The 24,226-nt window shown below is 38.7% G+C and overlaps 1 protein-coding gene across 1 annotated transcript in view; it reads right to left on the bottom strand.

Annotated features, from left to right (window-relative positions):
- The window catches only part of MIPOL1 (mirror-image polydactyly 1), a 286,282-nt gene that overhangs the window by 1,149 nt on the left and 260,907 nt on the right, over positions 1 to 24,226 (bottom strand). The gene's annotated exons all lie outside the window — the stretch shown is intronic.

The following is a 24,226-nucleotide window of genomic DNA, read 5'->3' as shown; positions in this document are numbered from 1 at the left end:
CGATACTCACAGGGCTGGAGAGACCTCCAGTGCTGTGCTTTTCGGTCATAGGAAAGTGATTTTTTTAGTTGATTAAACTGACAACCACTCTTTGACTCCTGTGTGGAGAAAAAGCGTTTTTGTGTTGACCAGCGGTCCTGCTCAACAGCAGAGGGTAGTCAGTACGGTTGCTCCATCGATTTCGTCTTCTTTCTTTAGTAGAAGCCCACAGCCTCAACCAAACCTCTCTTGATGTGATAGGTAGAAAACTCTTTATGAACGAACACCAACAGACTTGTGGTTTCTCCACAAAGATTTCCAGCAACAGGCTCTTCTGCTCCAGTTTGTATTTATACGTGCTGCACAAATGCACGAAGCACAGAGGGAGTCTAAAGACTGAGAGTGCAGAAGGGGATGAACAGTCAACTACACACAGGTTTGGAAACCAGAGCACGTTTATTGGATGACTGCACTTAGCAAGACTGCAGTCAGTGAGGAGGACCACGAAATAAACAGAACCGTGGAGCCTTCCTTTAAGAAACGGGGCGATGGTCTCAACGGGAAATGTGTTTTGTTTTTGTTTTTATTTTTAATTTCAAGACATGGTTTCACTGTATAGACTTGACTGGTCTGCATCTTGCTTTGTAGATCAGGCTGCCTCAAACTTACGGAGCCTGCCTCTCCCTCCCAAGTGCTGGGACTGACGGCGTGCACACGGTGCCTGGCGTAATTCTTACTTAAGTCTGTTGTTATCTTTTCAGCTGTACAAATGTATGTGGGCAATACAGAGTCACTAAAAGCAGTCGCAGGTTACAAATGCCTAAATTAGAAATTTATGGAAAAACGTACTACACTCACAGATTAGCCTTTTTAGTTCAGCATTGCTTAGTGGTGAAGTAGACCTACCCCATAAACGTTCAAGATGATGAATGTTGGGGCTACATATATCTTTTAAGGTGAAGTTGTATTAACTTGAACTGTGGAAGAGGATATACAAACTCTTGTATGAATTAAAGAATACTAAAAGTTTATTGTTAAAATCCAGTTATAACTTACATTAGCTTCTATTTGGGCCATGCTAGAACCAATTCCAGGGTTTTGTGCATGGTAGACCTCGCCTACACCCCTGAACTACAACCTGAGGCCCTGAGCTAACTCATAACAAATGATTCTCATGAGAAACCTTAGCAAAATGTTAATATTTAAATCCATTATTAATGTAAAATATTGATTTTTTAACAATGAAATATGTCCCTGCTCCTTATCATTCATAATACTTAAAAACATTTCTTATAAAAAATAAAATCTCTACTGTGCACTGTTAATATTATACTGTAAATCTAGACTCATTAGGGTACCAAATCTACACTCACACAAAGCTACGCTGTACTTCTTGGCTTCCTCTTTATAGATAAATTCGTTTTACTCGTCTTTCCTCTTTATAAATTCAGACATTTTGCTAAGGTAAGAGGTTAGAAGGAAATACTTGAGTATCATGTTTTGGAATGTCTACCGTATTTCAACAATTAGCACATCAACCACCTTCTCAGTTTATCCAGGTTGAATGATTTGTGAAAATTTGATCTCAGAAATGAGAAAAATGTCAATTACTTCGTTTTGTAAGAGAGCAGAGACTTCTGAAACACAATGAAGCAGCATCTGTTTGTTCTCGTAAGGAACAGAACACACCTGCCAAGAAGAGTCTGTGCCAACAGGAAGGTAGGCATAGACACTGAACATCTTACAGGATTTGCCTGTAGGCTAGTTTTTACCATCCTGTTGTTAAAAACAAAACCCCAAACCATGAAGCTCACTAAAATAAGACCCAACTGTTTTGTATTAATCAATGATATATCCATGAGTGTTTAATGGGCTAGGAAGGGGCTGCACCTCGTGAGGACTATGATTTTCAGACTGGAATCTGAAGTGACTGAAGGACTGGCAAGTAGGACCTCCTATGATAGGCTGTGAGGCACTCGGTGATAAGCCCAGGCCTTTGTTCCTCGTTTTTCACTTAGAGGTATTTCCATTAAATGTTAGGTTACCAGAACCCCATGGATTTCAGATAACATGGCAATGGATCACCTGTCTTTGTAAGGTCTTTACACCCGTCCCTGAATTCTAAGCCAAATTGGAAAAGAATTTGCCAGCACATTTAATTTATTTTAGTACGAATGCTTGCAAAAAAAAGATAAATAAATTCATGGTAACTCACCTAGAAAATAATAAATGGTTAAAATCTATTATTTGTTTTAATGGAATTTCTATCCAACTTAAAAGCTAAATTTACAACTATTTTGGTAGAAATCCTATTTTCTTTTTCTCCATTGGTTTATTTATTCACTTTACACGCTGATATCAGGCCCCTTCCCTCCTCTTCTCCTAGTCCCACCCTTACACTTACTACCCCACTCCTCTTCTCTGAGGACCCCCACGGGTACCCACCCACCCTGGCATATCAAGTCACAACAGGACTAAGCGCATCCTGTCCCACTGAGGCCAGACAAGGCGGACCAGCTACGGGAAATGGATCCAAAGGCCCACAACAGAGTCAGAGACAGTTCCTCCTCCAGTTGTTAGGGAACCCACATGAATGATCACACAGGTGTCCAGTTTTCACAAATCATTCAACCTGGATAAGCTGAGAAGGTGGTTGATGAACTAACTGTTAGACATATGTATCTTCTGTTACATGTGTGTAGTGGGCCTAGGTCCAGCCCACGCATACTCTTTGGCTGTGGTTCGGTCTCTGTGAGCCCCCATGGGCCCAGGTTAGTTGACTCTGTAGGGTTTTCTGTGGTGTCTTGACTGCTCAGGCTCCCTCATTCCTTCCCACCCCACCTCCAGCTCTTCCATAAGACTCCCTGAGCCCTGCTTATTGTTTGGTTGTCAGTCTCTGCATCTGTCTCAATCAGCTGCTGAATGAAGCCTCTCAGAAGAGTTATGCTAGGCTTCCATAATAATTTAATCTTTAAGTTAACTTTCCCACAAAAATAAGTTATTTACCATTTTATGATGTGCTCCCATGTTTCGCTATGAATGAATGCCGTGATATGTTCTGTATAAGAAACAGTGAGTAGTGTCTATGTGCTACAAAGTCTTGAATAGCCATCTATTCACATATTTAATATTCATTATAACTCTACTATAATAGGATGTCAGAAGCAAAGGCTTCTGGGAGGAATTTGATCAGTGCCACACAGCTAGTGGGTTGTGGGGTTGAGATATAATGGTGGCCTAGCTACCAAACTCCCTAATCTTTCTAACATATTGTATTGCTTTCTATATGAATTGTTATGAGGCAGAATTACTCGTATCGACTGGATAATGTACTGAAATGGGACAGAGAAGAATGGCAGAACCAATTCCTCAACATTATTAGCCAAGTAAATAGTTTGCATAGGAGCCACTTTTTCTCAGTCCTAGGGATGGAGTCCAGGGCTGTGAGAAAGCAAGGCAAATGATCTACCACTGCAATACGACCCCAGATAGTTTCACTTTTTATTTGAAGACAGAGTCTGACTAGTTGCTCAGGTTAGCTTTGAACTCATTCCGTAAGACCAGATATGGTAAGAATTCTCACTCTCATATTAATCAATATGGAAAGTATGTCCTAAAGTAGAACTTAAGCCTGATGGCACCAGTCTATAATCTCAAAGCCCATGGGGATTTGACAAAAAAAAATCACATGATGTAGATTTCTGGGAGACACCATTTTACAGCAAGCTCCGTGATTCTCTGGCTCTTACTGAATTTCCTTTCCTGCTATAACAAGTTTTCTTATGTTAGACTTTAAATGTTGATCTAAGTTTTCACTTTTGGTTTACATGTGTGTGTGTACACATCTGTGCACATGTATGTATACATATGTGGAGGTTAGAGGTTGACATTAAATGTCCTCCTCCCTTTTTCCCACCTCAGCTAAGACAAAAAAACTGGCTAGAGATTACTTTAGCCTAGAGGTAAGATGGCTCTTTATTCTGATGAATACCAGAGAGTTCTAAAATCTAAATACCACTGAATTTTAAAATTAAAAATAGCTAACATTGCAAATGGTGCTATACCTTATTACAATAAAACTCTCAGGGGTTGGAGAGATGTCTCAGTGTTGCAAGTGCAAGGAACACTTGCAGTTGCGGAGGACCTAGGCTCAGCTCTCAGCATCCCCATCTATGGCTTACAACCACAAGTACCTCCAGCTCCAGGGGGATTTGATGCACTCCTTCTTCTGGCCTCTGTGGGCATGTGCATGCAAGTCTCGCCCATTCAGACAAGCCAGCGCAAACATATGTGCAGTAAATAAAAAAATAAATTTGGACAATTATACACTTTGAAGGGGAGGTTTGGAAAGGCATGTAGAATATAGGCTCAGAAGTAATAGTGACTTTTGCAGTAGAAGTGAGGGAAGCAGGAGAGGCAAGAAGGTCAACTCCCATGGTATTGGTTAGATTTCTGGTCTAGGTAAACAGCAATATTCCAAGGCATGGAGCGGAAAGCAGCAGATTGCTGATAGGAGCTCTGCCTATGAGGATTAGTTTTGTTTGACACTCCCAAACCTTAGGGTTTGGTGAGATGTGTATGTGGGGATGTTAAGTAAATGCTTGGATACCAGAATTTATGATAAGGGATGATTTCTGTTTAGTCAACAAATATTTTATTAGTAATTAGAAGCAAAGTGAGAAAGATCACCTCATCTCCTCAAAAAAGATGGGAGTGGGAAATGGGTAATTGCCACGTTGAAACACTGTGACCAAAAGCAACTGGGGGAGGAAAAGGTCTATTTAGTCTACACTTCCACATCACTGGCATCATCAAGGGAAGTTAGGACAGGAACATGGAGGCAGGAGCTGATGTAGAGGCCACGGAGGGGTGCTGCTTATTGGTTTACTTTCCATGGCTTGCTCAGCCAACTTTCTTGTAGAATCCAGGGCCAACCAGCCCATGAGTGGCCCCACCCACAATGGGATGGACTCTCCCCATCAATCACCAGTTAAGAAAATGCCTTACCTGCCTACAAATTGTGAAAGGATCTTCACCAACCCTACATCTGACAGAAGACTAATATCCAAAATTTACAAAGAGCTCAAGAAGTTATACACCAACAATCCAAATAACCCAATTTTAAGATGGGGTATAGAGCTAAACAGAGAATTCTAACAAAGGAATATTGAATGGCCAAGAAGCATTTATAGAAATGTTCAAAGATCTTATTTGTGAAATAAATGCAAATCAAAACAACTAAGAGGTTCCATCTTATACCCATCAGAATGGCTAAGATCTAAACGTCAAGAAACAGCACATGCTTTCAAGGATGTAGTAAAAGGGGAGTGGTCCTCCATTGCTGGTGAGAGTGCAAACTCGTACAACAACTTTGGAAATCAAGTAGGTGGTTTCTCCAGAAAACTGGGAATAGTTCTACCTCAAGACCCAGCTATACCACTCCTGGGCATATATTCAGAAGATGCTCCAATATCTCACAAAGAAACGTGCTCATCTGTGTTCATTTATGTTGGCCATCTGCCACCGGGCATGGGGCCTGCCCTTGGATTACATGGGAGGGAACTGATTGTTTCCTGTCCACAATGTAAGAAAGGAGCACATGCACATTTACCAGCACTGCAATAGGCACACGGCACCCTTTAATACCCAAAGGCCACTCGTAGGCTCTGTTCTAGTTGCCACCAAAGCCACAAGAACAATGAAAAATTCTAGAGCAATGGTTCTCAACCCGGGGGCCACAGGCCTGTTAGTGTCACACATCAGATCTCTTGCATATCAGATATTTGCACTATGACTCATAACAGTGGGAAAATTACAGGTATGAGGTAGGAATGAAAACAATTTTATGGTTGGAGTCACCACAACATGAGGGACTATATCAAAGGGTCACAGCATTAGAAGATTTGAGAACCCCTGAATTAGAGGAAGAAATAAGAAAAAGAGAAGAAGGGTGGGGAAAGGATAAACCAAAAGAAAGCCAGCATAGTGTAACATTTTGAGAAGAATCTGAGAAAGCAGTCCGAGGGGTAACAGATGACTTGCTGTCCCTGAATACTGTGCCAGTGCTTCAAGAAGGGAATGATTAACAGGGTGCAGTGGTTGCTTAAGGGAAGTTGAGGTAGTCCAGCAATGGCTTATATGGTGGGATATGCCTTTTATATCAGTGCCTGGAAGACCAAGGCAGGTGAATCTCTAGGAGTTCAAGGCCACCCTAGTCTTCATAGCAAGTTCCAGGCCAACCAAGGCCACACTGTGAGACCCTGTCTTAAAACAACAACAACAACAAAAACAAGAACACATAAACATACAATACAAACAGGGTTGAAATCAAATGCCTCTTTATTTGACAGAGAAAATGTCAATCACTTTGGAATTGTTTTTAATGGTTGTCGAATTATGAGGAAGCAGAACCAGAATGTGTAGCTGAGAAGCAAAGACAGTCTGCTGTATAAAAGCTCACCTAGCAAATAAATAAGATTGTAACCACTGGGGAATGTTTTAAATGGAAGACAGGAATATATCTATGGATCACAGAAAAAGAGACCATGACAAGATTTAAAGATATAAGGGAGAAAGATGATACTTTTTAAAGCAAGGCCTCAGGGAGTGGTGTCATAGCAGGATCTGTAGGATAATCTCTGGAAAAATGACTAGACCGTTTTCCCTGGGGACTAACAGGAGAGGTGAGACGGGTACAGCTGTGGACAATTTTGTAGGTGTGGAGGAAGAAAACTGTCAGAAATCATGGCAGCCTGCATCAGTTTTCCCCATGGAGTAGGAGACACAGGTCTCTGGTGAAAGCACAGAGGGGAATGTCTGGAAAAGAAGAACGAGAGTTCAATAGAATTCGTGGGGGAGATGATCATGGACGTGTAACAGGATCTTCAGGTGGGACTGTGACTCTTCTCTGTGTGGTTAGAGACTACAGTTTTCTAGAAGACATTGGCTGTCATATTAGCATGACTTTATTTCCCTATCAGCTCTTATATTCAGAGTGGAAGTGGGAAGAGGAAATACGGGAGTAATTCAGATTATGACTTGTCCATCAAGTAGGCTTAGAAAGACAGGGGTATAAGGAGACCAAGGTGTCTTGGGAGGAAAGTGACTCAACCCAGAATACAGATTTGTTGAAAGAAATCAATGCTATAAAGTCTTGTTAGTCCAGGGGGGAAATGGGGAGGCAAGGAACTGGTCTCTTAATTTGTATTGAGGCTAACAAACAAGCCAGAATGGGACAGTACAAAACAAACAGGAGAGAGAGAGAGAGAGAGAGAGAGAGAGAGAGAGAGAGAGAGAGAGAGAGAGAGAGAGAGAGAGAGAGGAGCCAAAGATAAATCACAAGAAAGGTAAAGACACCCGCTAGAACATGTTGAAATACTATAAAAACACAAAACCAGAAAACATTTACATAAACAAAATACCTGTACTGTAAAAATGATGACAAAGCATTATAAGACCAAAACACACAAACAAATCCCTCCCATAATGCCACTGAGTCCATTTATGTTGGTCATCTACTACTGAGCATGGGGCCTGCCCTCAGATTACACTGGAGAGAACTGATTTTTCATTTGTAAGTGGTTATAAAGTTGAAATAGCTTCTGGTTAGGGATGCAGGCTGTGCCTGCTTCCTGCCCACAATGTAAGAAAGGAGCACATGCACATTTACCAGCAGTACAATAGGCACACGGCACTCTTTAATACCACTAGTACCCAAGACAGGCAGAGCAGCAAAGCTGTGTCCTGTTTCATGTGTAAAATAGCAGTAACTGGGTTTTGAGACAGGATATCTTTATGCAGCCCTGGTTGGCCTGGAATTGGTTATGTAGAGCGGGTTGGCTTCAAACTAACAGAGATCCACCTGCTTCTTTCCCTCAAGTGCCGGGATTAGCATGAGTACCACCACAACAGGCCTTGGGCTGGAGAGATGGCTCACCCATTAAAAGCACTCACTGCTCTTCCAGATGTCCTGAGTTCAATTCCCAGCAACCACATGGTGGCTCACAACCATCTGTAATGGGATCTGATTCCCTCTTCTGGTGTGTCTGAAGACAGCTACAGTGTACTCATATTCATAAAATAAATAAATAATTCTTTAAAACATAGACCTCACTAATAAATCATGATATAAATTGTTATATATTTAGACGAGCAATAACCATTTGTTAGACACACAGCAATAGAAGCCGGGACATGACTGAGCTCTATCTGCATTTATCTAGTATCTCTTGAGTGACTGAAATTCAAACTTTGACTCTTAGAACAGAAACTTCTTGTGCCTTACCTGAGAATGATATTTGTATCTGAGGTGTCTATGTTGCTTACTGGAATCCAGTTAGTCTATGGAAGCAATAGTGTAGTGGATCTTACCAGTAGGAAAGTGCTTAACAGATGATAATTGAATTATTTTGCTCAAGCTTCCACATCTGAGACAATGGAATAAGTAAAGATCAAGGACATTTATTAGGCTTTTTCCTTATGTCTGTCAGAGGATATCTGACCCATACTCAAGAGTTCCATGAAAGCCCAGCATTAGTAACAAGCTTATGAAGCCCTTTCAGGGGAGGGGCAATGTGTGTGTATTCTGTTCACTGCACATTTATTTAGTACTGGGCACAATAGGGTCTTAAAACCCATTAGCGTAATTTTTTGAGTAATTGTTACACACACACACACACACACACACACACACATACACACATACATATATATGCTGAGACTGAGAAATCATTTTACCTACTTTCTAAATTCTAATGTCATGACTTATAACTTTGATAATGAGCATTGAGCATTGAGATCATTTTTAAAGTAAAAGAAAGCAAAGCAATGGACAGGCATGTTAACATACAGCCTGCTTACAATCCCACCCCCCCACAGTGTAGTCATTTATTTGGAAAAGTCTTTTCTTTTTCAATAAAAATGTCCAAAGATTCAACACTTTAGCTCTCCAAGATGTTTACAATCTTAGTAGTTAGAAGGCTGAGGCAGGAGGATTTCAGGTTCAAGGACAGTCTTGTCTCTGTGGTTTCATTCTGTCTGAACAATAAACAACACACAAACAACAAAATCACTACTTAGTGAGAAGATGCATTGTAAATTCTCTAAGTCCTAAGAGCTTTGAAGAAAAGCATCAGGGATGGAACAGTCATTCAGAAACACAGTGGGGAAGAAGGACTTAGAGGAAGCTTTACCCGGAGAGCTAAGCAAAGGTAGGCCTTTTGTAACTGGAAGAACTTAGCTTATATTGTAACAATGATGTAGAGATGCTAAAAACCAACTTCTCTGTCTAATTTCAGACTTATTCAGATACAGAGAAGGAGAGAAGAAAGAAAAAGGAGGAGAAAGAGAAGGAAGCATTCTCTTGAGAGAGACTGGAGTAAGAAAACCAGGCGTACAGACAGTAGGAGAAGCAAACTGGCAATCTTTCAACTATTTCACCAGTTCTTCTGTATTTCTAAGAAGTGAAACAAAGTCATGCTAGTGGTACTTTGCAAAGGGGAGTGTGGTTTGTTCCCCGTTTCTCTTTCCCCTTTCAAGCTTTTGTGTTTTGTCCCTGCAGTCCAGATTCTGGAATAGCCACATGAACATGTGTGTAAGTCACAACTAACAGCATATACAACACATCTAATTCTTCTTTTAAAAATGCATGTGAGTGTGTGCCCATGTGAATGTGCATGTGTGTGTGTGTGTGTGTGTGTGTGTGTGTGTGTGTGTTCGTGCATGTCTTCCTTATGGAGAAAGAATTGTGGCAAGACAAAAAGAGTTTTTTTAACTTTTCAGAGTTTTCTAAATTCACCCTCCCCTGTCAATTTCTGATTTGTATATGCTACTTGTAAATGTAATTTCCATTCTTTAATATCCATTCACTTCACTGCTAATACTTTTTGAGCACCATAGGTTACTTGAAATTAAATCACATATGTCCTTCCTTTATGCATTAAAGTTAGTATTGAGGATTAATGAGCTTTACTCTCAGTACCTAGATTATTCTTTGGAAGTTAGTAGCATCAGGACATATTAACTCTTTCAAGCCAAAAAAATAAACTTTGCAGGAAATGGAAATCTGAACTGTGAAATATACTAATACAGTCACGCAGTGGGAAATTTATTTATAGAGATGTGTTTTTTCCTTTTCTTTGAGACTTAGATCACGGGTACTAATAACAATATACAGATCTCTATATTCTAGAAACTTCCTTCATACTGGCAATAAAGATAAATAAAGCCTCATATATTTACAGGATTCCCTTGGGCCTAGATTTAGAGGCAGTGGTGAGCTCCCTGATGTGGCTAGTAGCTCCCAAACTCAGGACCTCCACATAAACAGGATACATTCTTACCCTTTGAGTCATTTCACCAGCCCCCTGAGGAAGGACACTTTAAACTATTGTGATGATGATGATGATGATGATGATGATGATGATGATGATGATATTTGAGGCTGACCTAACTGTTTAGGTTGGTCTTGAATTCACAGAGATCCACCAGTCTCTGCCTCCCCATTGCTGGGATTAAATTCATGCACCACCATGCCTGGCAAAAATACTCTTTTATCCTAACAAAAATAATTCTTTGATTGTTTGTTTGACACAGGGTTTCTCTGTGTAATCCTGGCTGTCCCGGAACTCACTTTGTAGACTAGGTTGGCCTCAAACTCGGAAATCAGCCTGCTTCTGTTTCCCAAGTACTGAAATTAAAGGCATGTACCACCACTGCCTGGTTAACAAATCATTCTTAACTAGGTACAAAGAGAGTGCTTTAAACTTGTCTCAAGATAGAAATTCTTAGGGATTTAAAAAATACTTTATAAAGTAGAAGGCATGAACATTGTAACCTACTGTTGCTTTTCCCTTCGGTTAGTTCAGTCTGAGCCAATATGGAAAGTCTGCCTCTTCAGGTATGTGTTTTGTGTCCCAAAAAGTGAAGACCGTGTTATGAGTGAGTTGCCTAGGCAGCATCAGCGACCAGTGGCTCTTAATCTCTGCCAGCAGCCCATTTGCTTCCTCTACCTTTGAAACAGAACAATTAGTAAAATTTCTCCCACATACTGCTCTTAGCTTTCTATTTCTAAACTTTTAAATATTCACACTCCAGCCTGGTTCAGACATTTCTACCCAGTATGAACGACCTCGACTCAGGAGCTGATCTGCTGTTTGCCCAGCAGAGGAGTTACATATTGCCTTTTGAAGAATGACGCCTCAAGCTGCTGCCTTGACATCTGGCCTGTCTTTGAATGGCTTGAGACGCAGCTCTAAAGCCTAAGCTTTCTGATTCCAAATGACTTTGGACATTCTGACTTTCTGCACTACACTCCATGGAGAGTTTAATTATGTGGGAAATGGGGTTATATCATCTAAATTGCTATCATTCCAGACAAACTCTCATGGGTATTTCTATTATTCCCCAAGAAGAATCTGTTGAAGCCTTTCCCTTCTTTGGCTGTTCAGTTTCTGGAAGCCAGTTTTGATGAGTTTTTTATCTGCTACCTGGCAGCAATGTTCTCAAACTTAATATTTTTCTCATAAGTTTATAAGTTAGGGTTACACAGAAAGAAAATGAAATTAGATCTTCGCAGTGAACTAAAGACATTCTATTAATGGCACGGTGTTTTTTCTATCCTTTAGGGAGAGAATCTTAAAACCCTGATTTCTTTCCCCTGCACATCTTTTTGGTCACTAAGTCGTATTTTCTCTGTAGTGCTTCTAATGTGCACATCTCGCTCTTGTTCTTACTACCTCCAGTCCATGCCAGTCATGTATCTTTCCTCATACTGGTTTGCTACAATCACTTTTTAGCTGGTATTTTTACTTTTAACACCATTGTGTTTTAGCTAATCTCTCAATAAATGGCTGGCTGATGTCCCTCGGTCACTACGATCAATCATCTACTATTATATAATCATTTTAAAAACACTCAATAATGGTTCTTACCCATAATCACATGATATTGAGTTCATTTGCATATTTTGAAAACTCTGGGTAACTCAGTCAAGCCTTGTCATTTATAGGAACCTCTGCTTTGTCAGGTGACTCCTGAACTTTCTCCAGATTACATTCAGACTTGGACCTAACTTTATTCACGTGACTTGTTTCTGTATTATCCTCTCTTCCTTTTCTGCTAACTCACACCCCATCCACTCTGTAGGGTACATTTGCTCTCACTGAAGCTTTTATTCTCCTGTTATCTGCATTGAACATGGGAAAGGAGATAGCACCAGAATACCCTAGGAGGCAGTAAGGGAGTGAGGTAGAAGATACAGAACCAGTATCATGTGTAGATACAAGGTTGCAGATTCCTTCAACTCAGTTATTTTATTTGCAAAAAAACCTGTTTAGTACAGTGTGTTCAATGTATCAGTGTGTAGGGAAAAGACCCTCCTAAGTAATTTGCTTAGGGAAATTGATACTATAAAAAAGGAAGTATGTTGCACTTTTAGTATGTCTCACTAAATTTAGTACATTAACAATACACAGTAGGATTTGTGTGCAATATATGCACATGCAGGTGTTCTCACACACAAATGTACTTGTGCAGGTCAAGAGTTGACATTGGGTGTCTTCCTCAATCATTTTATTTATTTTTTTAAGGCTTCATGTGTATGGGTGTTTGTATGTATGTATGTATGTATGTATGTATGTATGTATGTATGTATGTGCATCACTAAGTGCTCAGTACCCATATAGGCCAGAAGAGGGCAGAGAGTTCTCTGAAACTGGAACTACTGATGGTTGTGAGTTTCCATGTGCATGCTGGGAACTGAACCTAGGTTCTTAGTAAGAGTAACAAGTGTTATTAACTATGGCACAATCACTCTAGCCCCTCTATTTAGTTTACAGAGTCTCTCACTTAACCTAGGACTTACTGATGAAGCTAAGCTTGCTAGCAGGCAAGCCTCTGGGATCCGTCCTTCCTCAAGTGTAGTGTTTCGGATGTGAGCCACCACACCAAGCTATTTATGTGGGTGGTGGGGATCAAAACTCAAGTTCAGATGCTTGAACTGACAGAACTTTACTGAAAGGGTCGTATCCCTAGTCCCATGATATCATTTTTGATAAACTGTATTTATGCTTAGTAATTACATAACAAACTTGAAAGTCAACCACAAATTTATTGTCTCTCTTACACCGTTCCATGTTTCTTTCACCAAAATAAGACATCATTCCAAAATGTGAGGTTTTAAATTTCATGTATCAAGTGGTAAGATTATATTCACAGTTATGAAAGAGAAAGAAAAAGTATAGCAAGCTATGTAAAATGGAGTCATCTTATTCATAAGTATCCCCTTTTAGCAAAGTGCTTCCAAATGAGTAATATTTACAATGCTATTTTCATGTACTTGAAGATTTAGATCATCAACATTAACTGGTCATAAGCATTAAGGATGATTTTCCATAAAGAAAATTACTAACTCCTTTCCAAGCTTTTACCTTCTACCCAAAGATTTCAGGACAGATCCTAGTGGAGCACACACTGTGCTTTTTCTTAGTTCATGACTTCCTGGTCTTGTATGTATGTATGTATGTATGTATGTGTGTATGTGTGTGTGCATACACACACACACACACACATATAGGCAGCAAAGGTATAAACAGTTTGAATAATATTTTCTCAGTATTTGTATCATATAAGTACATCCAAATGGCTTATGAATATTAACATGCATATATTATAGATTTTATAAATTTGCTCATTATTCATAGGAAGTATATTTTATTTTATAAAAAGCATAAAAATTATCTATTTGCCAAATAAAAATTTCACTCTGTTATTTAATAAAAGGTTATATATACTGACAGAAATTCCATTTTCATAGACATTGTATGTTAAGTGATAATTGGTTTATAAAGTTGTATGTAGTATGTAAAATATTTTATAAAAATCTCAAGTTCCTTAGCTATTTTATGTGTTTCTAAATTTAACACTTATTGGTTTGGTAATTTGGGTGTTTAAATTTTTAAATATTTAGCATATCAAAAAAATTAATGGGTATAAGAAGGTATAGTAGGAAAGCCATATATTTGACACCTGGCTCTTGTTTTGAAAAAAACAAGATGGGGACAGAGCTAAACAAAGAATGCTCAGCTGAGGAATATCAAGTGGCCAAGACGCACCTAAAGAAATGTTCAACACACTTAGACATCGGGGAAATGTAAATCAAAATAACCCTGAGATTTCACTGCACACCAGTCAGAATGGCTAAGATAAAAAACTCAGGTGACACCAGATGCTGGCTGGGATGTGGATAAAGATGAACACTCCTCCACTGTTGGTGGCATTGTAAACTGGTACAACCACTCTGGAAATCAATCTTGCTGTTCCTCAGAAAATTGGACATAGTACTACCTGAGGACCCATCTATACCATTCCTGGGCATATACCCAAAAGTTGCTCCAATACATAATGAGGACACATGCTCCACTATGTTCATAGCAGCCTTATTTATAATAGTCAGAACCTGGAACAAACCCAGATATCTTCAACAGAAGAAATGGATATAGAAATTGTGGTACATTTACACAATGGAGTACTACTCAGCTATTAAAAACAATGAGTTTATGAAATTCTTAGGCAAATAAGTGGAATTAGAAAATATCATCCTGAGTGAGGTAACTCAGTCACAAAAGATCACCCATGGCATGCACTCACTAATAAGTGGATATAAGCCCAAAACCTCAGAATACCCAAGATACAATCCACAGACCACATGAAGCTCAAACAGTTGGAAGACCGAAGGGTAGATGCTTCAGTCCTTCTTAAAAGGGGAACAAAATATTCACAGGAGACAATACAGAGACAAAGTGTGGAGCAAAAACTGAAGGAGACTGCCCCACTGGGGGGTTCATCCCATATACAGTCACGAAACCCAGACAATATTGTGGATGTCAAGAAACGCATGCTGACAGGTGCCTGATATGGCTGTCTCCTGAGAGGCTCTTCAAGAGCCTGAGAAATAGAGTCGGATGCTCTCACCAACCATTGGACTGAGAACAGGGTCCCAAATGGAGGAGTTAAAGAAAGGACTGAAGGAGCTGAAGGGATTTGCAACCCCACAGGAAAACCAATATCAACTAAACACATCCCCCAGAGCTCCCAGAGACTAAACCACCAACCAAAGAGGGGACCCATGGTTCCAGCAACATATGTAGCAGAGAATGGCCTTATCAGGCATCAACAAGAAGAGAGGTCTTTGGCCCTCTGAAGGCTCAATACCCCAGTGTAGGGGAATGACAAGTGGGGGAAGGGAGATGGGAGGGAGTGGGTGGTTGAACATTCTCATAGAGGCAGGAGGAGGGAGAATGGGAGAGGGGGCTTCCAGATGGGAATTGGGGAAAGGGGATAATACTTGAAATGTAAGTAAAGAAAATATCCAATAAAAAATAATGATTGCATTAAGAAAAACCCAAGAAACCCAAGCTCAACCTAACAAAAGCCACTTAAACACAAAAAATGATAACAACCCTTCCAAGTATTTAATATCTCTCTCAGTCAAGATGAACACAATGTAATATCTACTAATATAGACAACAAGAAGTAACTAAAGGAGAAAAACAGATCCTCTCATTTCTCTCTTGCTTTCCTCACTGAAGTCACCACAGGCTTGCCATGCCGCTCTCTGACAGAGAATGAAGCTCTGAAGTCACATCTGCCTGTTTGTCCGCAAGATTTACATTAGCTACGTGTGCTGTGTGGGTTTTATACTGTAACTTCTAAACTGCCAATATTTACCAGAAAAAGAAAAACAAATTGAGGAGCACATGGTATACAAGAATGGGAGAACTGACCATTATTTTTAAGGTAAGGAATGCAGGCCCCACACCATTTTGGACCGAGCAATTACGAAGTCAAAAATGCACTGCACTTGGCCTGATGGCCTTTTCCAGTCAAGGCTGTGTCTCAGGTACTGTCCTTTCCTCTGACACACTGAAGCAGCCAGACCTGCAGCGCAGTGTTCAGCCTTTTCTTTGTGCCTTGATCCTGTTTGTTTTATCCTTTAAGGATATTTACTTTGGAAGAGGTGACTCCTGGCTGGAGAACTATGACTAAATAGCTTATTTGCTAAGAGCAACCGATCTGAGCTGGCATTTAAGTATGAGGACAATTATCTACTGACCTCTAATTAATAAAAGTGATTTGGTAAAGAAGGAAGTACACAAAGCTTATGTTTACAAAGTAGCCTAATGCTTTTTAAAAGTAACATATTTAATAAGAATAAATCGTAGATGAGCAACTTAGAAGAAGACATTTAGTCTCAGTTATCATAAATTACTACAATTTAACAAACCTGACAACTGTCACAGAAAAGCAACTCTGTCAAACACACACCACCTCCTCTTCTTCCTCCACCACCATCACTAAAAACCATGGAAGGCCTGAAAGTATTGGCCAGCAGCTAGAAAGTGCAAGCTGTTCTTGTAGAGGACCCCAGTTCAGTGCTCTGCATCTAGGTAGGGTGGCTCACAGCAACTGTAATCCTAGATCCAGGAGGTCCTCTTTGGCCTGATGGGCACACTCATGTGCGCGTACTCTTCCCGCTCTACATATACACACAATTAAAATGCATTTTAAAAACAAAGAAACACTTATAGGTACATAATTCAATTACTTATTAATAAAGAGTTCAACAATCAACAACAATCGATTCACAGATCAAAGAAAAATGTGAAAGGGTCATCAACAGGCAAGTCACATAAAAATAAAACTAGTCAATAAAACACATACAATTGCCGAGCCTTATTAAAGAGATGAATATCACATTAAAACAAATTTTTACCAAAGCGTTGGAAGGTTTAACAATTTACTAAATATGGACAAAGGCTTGGGTAAAGAAGCATTCTCTGACATAGGTCATTTCATGAAAAAGAACACGTAATATTTAGCAAACATTGAAAGCACATATCCTTTGACTCTTATGACTTTCATTTCTCAGAATCTGTCCTATAGAGCTATCATCAGATATATAATATATGTGAATGGCTGTTTATTTCCAGAACCATTTATAATAGTAAATTTAAAAATCTAAAATAACATTCTCATAGAACTTGCTTTCTCCTCTATGGGGCAGTTTAGCATTCAAACTACACTTTTGATTTACTTTTGGAACTAGGATTGACTCAGGGCCTTCAGTATGTGGGTATGCACTGGACCCCTAAATGACACTATTAGCTAACAAATGGTTCCGGAGTCAGTACAGTTACAGCATGTCTTTTTGTATTCAAATGATCGCATATAGTTTGCCTGAACCTGGTTCATAGAGGTAAAACTGTGCCCGTCATAATAAGGAATTATTGAAGCATCACTCAAGGAATGTACTGAGCATACTTGGTGAGCTGGAAAAACGAGCTCTCAGGATGGTATCCCATAATAACAAGAGGCAGAAAATCTCAGGGCAAGATCAGAATGCTGTCTTGAAAAATGTCATCAGGGCCTGTAAGTCTGGAAGAAGAATTATTAGGTTTTATAATTGTATACTTTGCATGTGGTGGGAGAATACTTGCTCAGTATTTAAGGCATTCTGTCAATTAATAGACATCAACCTGTTTTCTTGAAAAATATTTTACTTAAAGATATGTAAAGAAGTTTTTAACATTTATCTGCATGATGTAGAATATACTTTTTCAGGCAAGTTATTTCTTCAATAACATATCCTAATAGAATAAATTCAAGTAATTTACTTGACTTTCAAATGTATTTGTGGTTGATAATGAAACTGTCTATAAGCATACATATCATTGTGTGTGTGTTGTATGTGCTTATGCACATGTGGGTATGTATGTGTGTGGGAGGGGTACACAGATGCGCAGGTACATGTGAAGGCTATATGTCAATCTCAGAAGCTATCTACCCCATCTATCCATCTATATGTCTGTCTGTCTGTCTATCTTTATAGCTATTTATGTATTTAAGACAGGGTCTCTTACTGGGATCCAAGGCCCATTGATTCAGGTAGGCTGTCTGGTCCACAAACCTTGACATTCTCTTCTCACTTCCTTCTTGAACTGGGATTCGAACAAGGGTCCTCTGGAAAAGCAGTCAGTGCTAAGACATCTCACCAGCCCCAATCAAGGCTTATTGTAAAATTATGTAATATAATAATTCAGAGGCCATAAAGTGGAAGAAAGGTCATCTGTTCTGAGGTCTGTTTTTGAAGCAGAAGAATAAAGCTGTGTTAATATTGTTCCTTTAAAAAATGGAACAGCTTAAAGATTTGCAGATGTATAGCAACAGGAAAATAAAACTGGGGTGAAGATGAGAGGCTAGGCATTACTCAAGTCTCCAGTTAGTTAGATTATTATGAAGTAGAAACAGCCAGCTAACACATGGGTAATTTTCTCTTTTATTAGTCATATGTTTAATTCTCATTATGTTAATTTAGAAAGGATTGTTTCTTTTGTTATTTTATGTGCATGTGTGTGTTTTGTCCACATATGTGTATGTTCATCAAGTGCACACCTGGGACCTGTAAAGGTCAGAAGTCTTTGGATGTCCAGGTACTTTGGTTACTGGAGTCACAAATGGTTGTGAGTCACCTGTGTGTTCAGGGAACTGAACTCAGGTTCTTGACAAAGAAGGCTCTTAAGTGCTGATCCAGCACTTCAGCCCCGACCTCTCATTTTTAATGTACCATTGGATGCTTAGGAAGCATAGAATACACCAGTCCGAATATAACCTAATGAGGGAAATCATTTAGAATTCAAGTCACTAAATCAGTAAGTCGCATTATGAGGTTAAATTATTCCCATTGCTTAGTTTTCGTGTGTTGTAATGAAGACTGTCTACTACCAACAACATCTTCATGAAATGTTAGCAAATGAAGGAACAAAACTGTTCATTCATTTGTAAGTCAAACGTTAGAGTGGCCTCTCCACAGAGGTGTCTCAGAGGTGGCCTTTCCACAGCACAGTCATAATTCCATTTTCTTTACTTATTTCTCCCCATGCCGAAAGATACAGCTTGGCAAAACTGAACAGTTTTGCTTCCCTTACATATTGGAAACATTCTCACAGATCTAGCAGACATTAGTAACCATATTTGTAACATTATAAAGCAATAAATGTAAATTCTTTTCTTGTGCTGAGGCAAAAGAGGTGCTTGAAACACTACCTCGAGATTCATGCACTGCTATTAAAGAGATTCAAGACTCAGGATGGCTGAGAAATGTTGGTGAAATACTGCTAAGGTTTTTGATCATTTTAAAGCCAGAAAAGTTTCAATTAATGATGGAGGAAGCAAAACACTGATTTTCACACTGTCAAGTGAAATGCAGCAAGCTGGAGCAACTGGTTAGCTTTATTAAGGTATCTTATTAAGATGGCTTATTAAGTTCCTCACTACTGTTTTCATAGGGCTTTACATGGATACCAAACTTTAAAATGTAGGATTCTTTCCTTCCTAACTTTCATAAAAGTCATATATAATTAGCACTGAATGAAATTTTCTAATGTCAACATTTCAAATTTTGATTAACAGGGAATACAAATCAACCTTATTCAAGTTTAATTCAAAAGACTAGCAACATCCTTTGGGAGACTAGTAGAGATAATATATCAATGCAACTTCAAATTTCAGACTAAGCCACAGGCCTACAAAGTAAAGTAATATTCAACTTATTAAGCTGGCATGGTGACAGACATTTTCTCTGCCGGATTTAAGTTTGATTCATAAAACCATACACCCACAAACTGAAATGAACGTTTAGGGTCTAGAATGTAATCAGAACCTGTGTGTTGATGTATATGTTGTCTGAATTATACAGAGTCTGAAAGGTGATTATAGCAAGGATAAAGCAATAGTTGACAAACAACAGTGGTACAGGTGCCAACCAGAATGCAGACAGTAGTAACTTTTATGCACACCATACATTAGAAACTCTTGTCAAATCCTAGAGGCTGGGAAGAAGCCTTGATGAACAGACCTGTACCAGCGTTTTCATACTAAGCAACATCATTCACTGGAAGCCAGAGTCAGGTAGGAGAGCTCAGAAAGTTATTGGCTAGTGTTACTTTTTAGGAGTGAAGATCAACTAGGAGTCTATTTCTCCCAACACCTATGCTGCATCATCTTGGATAGAATGCTTAGAGCCAGGAATGTGCTGAAATGAATGAAACATGCTGTCAGCTGAAAATGTAAGCATGCAAGACAGTGCTTGCTAAGCAAGACACTGCCATAAAATTTGGTTAACAATCAAAATCAATTTAAGCCTTCATAATAAACATCAAAATTTTAACTTCAGCCATGTCTCACCTTTCAACTTTATAAAACGACATCATTCACAGTGTTCACATTCAAGAATAACACAATAAAGTCATCAAGAATTTTGAAAATTACACTGAATATTCTAAATTTCCATCTGTGTTTTTTCTGGGGATAAGGGTCTCACTACGCTGCCCACATTGATGCCTCTGTCCTAACCTTCCAAATAGTGGGACTGCAGACCTGGGCCCTACACCAAGCCCCACAATTTTCACTAATTGCCTGGCCGACTAATTATCTCTGCTTAAATTAATCTTATTGAGTGTCTTTAAATGGTGATTTTCAAAATTCTGTTATTCTAGTTAATTTATAACTGGTATTTCTCTGTACAAAAGGATTTTTCCTTTTAGTAAACCTTTTTTCAGTAAGTATCTTTGTAAGTTTCCAAGATGTAAAAGTCCAACATTTATAACTATAGCTCCTTCTCCAAAGCCCAAAATTGTTCTGAACCTATCAAGATGGTTCTGGTGTCCCTCAATTCAAGAGCATATGTCAATAAGGTATAATTTGATATTAAGTGCTAATGATAATCACACTCAGTACATATTGTCATTGGATCAATTATAGTCTCAGTTCCTTTTAATGGGGGAATTATAATAAGAAACTAAAATTTTTACTATTTGGTTGTAAAAGATCTTAGTGGCTAGAACTCAGAAAAATATTTTAAATTATGAGTTCTTATTGATAGTTTTATCTCAGCTTTAATGTTGAAGTCTGCTTTCCTTAATGACATTTATTTTTTATAGCTAAGCCTTGCTGCTTAATATTATTATTACTTGATCAATTTAAAATATAAAAAAATCATTTCAAAATGTTGATACCAACAATGGGCAAGAATGTAAAAGTTATGATTTCTTTTCATTCCTTTTGGTCCTTAAAATATACACCCATGAATACATTCAGAGTATGATGACCAAAGGCTCTTCAGGACTGGTCTGGGGAAAGTATTGGCTGTGTAGGTCTGGTGACTCCACTTACAGGAAGGTGACAGGAAAGGGACTCCACCAAGTCTTTCTCTGATCTGCACGTGTGTGCTCGGCCTCATCATGTATACATGCAAAATAATAAAACGTTAAGAATAAAAACAGGCCTCAGTAAATTACTTTCTCTTTGCAAGGATCTTGGCAGTTTGATATTATAATTATATATATTTATTGCTATTTGTATTTATTTTTAGGTTTGACTATTTTGTTTCTGAGTATGGAAAACATTGACATAGTTCTCACACTAGAACTGGAAGTAATGTGTTCATTGGTTTCTGGTTATTTGTTCTGTTCCTCTAGTTCCAGGTTAAGTAATTTATTTATTTATTTATTTATTTATTTTATTTTATTTTATTTTTTTTGGCCATGATATACTTTTCTTTTTTTTTTATTTTTTAAAACAACTTTATTTTACAAAACAAAGATAAATGTACAGATTTTAAACATTTTTTGCTTAAAATTATACATTTTTGTCAGTACTGTTTTTTCAGACATTAAAATAATTTTTACATAAAACCATGTGAAAATATTTTTTTTGTCAGTACTTGATTTTTTTCAAGGGCTTGACAGTATGCATTGAAAACCTAATAGTTACAATAAGCTTTAAGTACATGCAAAACAAAACGCAACAAGGAAATAGTCAAAGTCTTCTTGTTTTGTAAATATATGTATATTTTTTTGTTTTCTTTATTTCTTGGACTTCATACAGTCTGTGAGTTGTTTCTGGGGGAGTGCAAGCCTCTGGGGTTAGTATCCCACTATCAGTGACTGCATATTATGTCTGTTCTTTTGTGACTGGGTTATCTCACTCAGGATGATATTCTCTAGATGCAGCCATTTTCTTAAGATTTTGGTTAAGTCATTGTGTCTGGTGGCTGAGTAGTATTCCATTGTGTATTTGTACCACAATTTTTGTATCCATTCATCTTCTGAAGAACATCTGGGTTCCTTCCAGCTTCTGGCTATTATAAATAGAGCTGCTATGAACATTGTGGTGCATATATCTTTGTTGTGTATTAAAGTGTCTCTGGGGTATATGCCCAGAAGTGGAATAGCTGGGTCTTCAGGTAGTACTATATCCAATTTTCTGAGGTATCGCCAGACAGATTTCCAGAGTGGTTGTATTAGCTTGCAACCCCACCAACAGTGGAGAAGTGTTCCTCTTTCTCCTCAGCCTCGCCAGCATCTGTTGTCATCTGAGTTTTGGATCTTGGCCAATCTGACTGGTGTGAGGTGGAATCTCAGGGTTGTTTTGATTTGCATTTCCCTGATGGGTAAGGATGTCAAGCAATTCCTCAGATGTTTCTCGGCCATTCGGTGTTCCTCAACTGAAAACGTTTTGTTTAGCTCTGTACCCCATTTTTTAATAGGGTTATTTGATTCTCTGGTGTCTAGTTTTTGAGTTCCTTGTACACCTTGGATATTAGGCCTCTATCTGATGTGGTGTTGGTAAAGATCTTTTCCCATTCTGTTGGTTGCCGTTTTGTTTTCTTGACGATGTCTTTAGCCTTACAGAAACTTTGCAATCTCATTAAGTCCCATTTGTTAATCTTTGACCTTAGAGCTTGAGCCATTGGTGTTTTGTTCAGGAAATTTTCTCCTGTACCTATGTGTTCTAAGGTTTTCCCTACTTTCTCATCTAATAGTTTCAGTGTATCTGGTTTAATGTGGAGATCTTTGATCCAATTACACTTGAGCTTTGTACAAGGAGATAAGAACAGGTCAATTTTCATTCTTTTGCATGCTGAGTGCCAGTTGGACCAGCACCATTTGTTGAATAGGCTTTCCTTTTTCCCTTTAATTGTTTACTGCTCCTTTGTCAAAAATCAGGTGACCATATACATGAGGGCTCATTTCTGGATCTTCTATTCTATTCCATTGATCCACATGCCTATTTCTGTACCAGTACCATGTAGTTTTCAGCACAATTGCCTTGTAATATAGCTTGAGGTCAGGAATAGTGATTCCCGCAGATGTTTTTTTGTTGTTGAGGAAGGATTTCGCTATTCTAGGTCTTTTGTTATTCCATATGAAATTGCACATTGATCTTTCCAATTCCATGAAGAACTGGGTTGGAATTTTGATGGGGATTGCATTGAATCTGTAGATTGCTTTTGGTAGGATGGCCATTTTTAAGATGTTGATCTTTCCAATCCATGAGCATGGGAGATCTTTAAATTTTCTGAGATCCTCCTCAATTTCTTTCTTTAGAGGTTTGAAGTTCTTGTCATACAGGTCCTTCACTTGCTTAGTTAGAGTAACACCAAGGTATTTCATAGTTTTTGTGACGATTGTGAAGGGTACCTTTTCCCTAATTTCTTTCTCCACATGTTTGTCCTTTGAGTACAGGAAAGCTACTGATTTGTTTGAGTTAATTTTGTATCCAGCCACTTTGCTGAACTTGTTTATCAGCTGTAGGAGTTCTCTGGTGGAATTTTTGGGGTCACTCAAGTACATTATCATGTCATCGGCAAAGAGTGATGTTTTTATCTCTTCCTTTCCGATTTGTATCCCCTTGGTTTACTTTTGCTGTCTAATTGCTCCAGCCAGGAATTCCAGTACTATGTTGAATAGGTAGGGGGAGAGTGGGCAGCCTTGTCGAGTCCCTGATTTTAGTGGGATTGCTTCAAGTTTCCCACCATTAAGTTTGATGTTGGCTGTTGGTTTTCTGTATATTGCTTTTATTATGTTTAAGTATGGACCTTGGATTTCTGTTCTTTCCAGGACTTTTAACATTAAGGGATGTTGGATTTTGTCGAATGCTTTCTCAGCGTCTAGTGAGATGACCATGTGATTTTGGTCTTTGAGTTTGTTTATATGGTGGATTACGTTGATGGATTTCCTTATGTTAAACCATCCCTGCATCCCAGGAATGAAGCCTACTTGGTCATGATGAATGATCGTTTTGATGTGTTCTTGGATTCGATTTGCAAGGATTTGGTTGAGTATTTTTGCATCAATGTTCATAAGAGAGATTGGTCTGAAGTTCTCTTTCCTTGTAGGGTCTTTGTGTG

This window comes from Micromys minutus (genome assembly GCF_963924665.1).
Source record: "Micromys minutus genome assembly, chromosome: 1".
Taxonomy (NCBI): Eukaryota; Metazoa; Chordata; class Mammalia; order Rodentia; family Muridae; genus Micromys; species Micromys minutus.
The sequence above is the reverse complement of the archived record's forward strand: the minus strand, read 5'-3'. Positions and strand labels throughout refer to the sequence as shown.